This window comes from Neovison vison, chromosome 7 (genome assembly GCF_020171115.1).
Source record: "Neovison vison isolate M4711 chromosome 7, ASM_NN_V1, whole genome shotgun sequence".
NCBI lineage: Eukaryota > Metazoa > Chordata > Mammalia > Carnivora > Mustelidae > Neogale > Neogale vison.
Window position 1 is genome coordinate 119,586,040 of NC_058097.1, and position 2,115 is coordinate 119,588,154.

Here is a 2,115-nt window from a genome sequence, read left to right on the forward strand (position 1 = left end):
TCTCTTGATTCACTCTGGATTTCATTTCAACTTGGCTTCAGTCCTCACCATTTTATTGAAATGGTTTTTGCTAAAGTCAGTAATATGTGCTCTATTCAATGGGCATCATTATTTTTTTTTTGGACTGTTCAATTCACATTTTGGACTAATTATTCAAAGTCTCTGTGGCTGATGCTATCACAAGCATTAGACAAAGAACACATACTTAGTAACAAGCACTGAATTTAGACATGGTTCTCATTAGATCCTTTTGCCTTCAGGAAATCAAGAATTTCTAGAAATTATTAAAATTATAAAGATGTTAATATTTATAAGCTTTTTACCTCAAATTTTGCTTAATGTAACCACATTAAAATAATGACATAGTATAGTCTTTGATCATGAAGCAGCAATGTATCATAGTGGATTTATTTTAATCCCTACCCAAGAATGACATTTAAGCAAAGCCCTCATTTAGTAAGATATATATTCAGATACATCAGGAAAATAACATTTTAAAATTTATAATACATTTCCAGGTAATGTCAACCAGATTAAAAAATAAGAACCAATGCTGTTATATATGTCCTAGAGCTGTGAAGTTTCTCTAGTAATGAAATCATTCTCAGGAGCTAATATTCAAAAATGTAAATTCTTAAACAATAGTTTCTCTAAGTCTCTTTCAAATTCTTCAATTAACAGAAATATTTAAAAATACTTCAACTATAAACTCAAGTTGTAATGATTTAATTTTTGATTTTATTTTTTAAAAATACAAATACCTTTGTTTTTAGATGTATACAGCAGTATACATTTGAGTAAGGAGGCTCTTGAAGTCCAATAGGGGAAATGTTATAGAAATACATAAAAAATATTCATATCACAAGCCTGAGGATCCTTACATCCTTTTTAAAAGAACAAGCACATTCATACAAATGGAAGGGATGTGACAAAGAATTTTAAAGTTCAAGAGCCTGTCACAGTAACGAGGCATCAATAATGGGCAAGCGGTGTCTTGCAAGCTTCTCTCCTACCCACTGCTCACTGAAGTCTCATTCATTTTTCAGGGGGCCTTTGGTGCTCACTAATGTTGGATGTTATTTGTGGTCTCCTTCTCATTAGATTTTATAGTTTCTGGTATAGGTTCTGCCTCTTTCTTTGATCCACTGGGACAGGCTTTTTCCCGGACTTTTGCTACACAAATTTGGGTGGAAATTTCTGTCTTAGGTCTAGGAGTAAAGCATCCACATGTTGTCTCTGAAAGCTAGAGCTTGGTTCTTCTTTCCTTTTGGCTTTAGGTTTGAGTTTATCTTGCTCTTCATGATCTTTGAAGTGCCACTATTACCCTTTGGAAGGATGATATTGATGCTATAAGTTCATCACATGCAGTGCAGTAAGCCCCCTAGAGTTTATAACTGACCCCAAGTCTGGTGCTTAAAGGATCACTCCAGCAATGATATAGCAAGTAGTAACAAACATTGAATTTAGACATTGTTCTCATAGATCCTTTTGCCTTCAGGAAATCAAGAATTTCTAGAAATTATTAAAATTCTAAAGAGGTTAATAAAGAGGTAATCTACCAGTGGGATAACTTGGGTGGGGACTGCCGCTTTTGCTTCTGAAGGATAAAAAGAGTGGGCTCTTGAGCATGTAAAAGGATGTATTCCACTCTAACCATTTGATAAGTGTTCTAATGTTAGCCTCTGCATTTTGACCTCCTCATTACTATATGTCCTATGGTAAAAAAAGGATTACTTCTTTCTGAAAAGTAATCCAGGACGCTTTCACTGTTCAAAATGGGGATCCAGGAACTGTCAACCCAAGAGATTCCAGCAGATTATATTGAGTATCAACCACCGCCATAATTCCCAAAGCGCTCATTTTTATTTTTTTGAATCTTAAAAATTTCTAAATGTATTTCGTTTCCTTTTAACAAACTAATGTTCATAAAATGATCATTATTATCATTATTATCACCCTCATCTGATTCAAAATTTACTCTTTAGCTTTTTGGCTCTGGGACATGCTCAACCATCTTTGTAGAAACATGTCTTCTTCCCTGTAAGACTTATCCTCCTTAATCAATCCCTGAATAACTTGTAGTAGCAACATTTTAGGAACACTCCTGTCATAGAT

The 2,115-nt window shown here is 33.9% G+C and overlaps 1 pseudogene; it reads right to left on the bottom strand.

Moving 5' to 3' along the window:
• Nucleotides 1-1,020: 1,020 nt before the first annotated feature.
• On the bottom strand, nt 1,021-1,842 carry LOC122912443 (annotated as a pseudogene).
• Nucleotides 1,843-2,115: the final 273 nt, after the last annotated feature.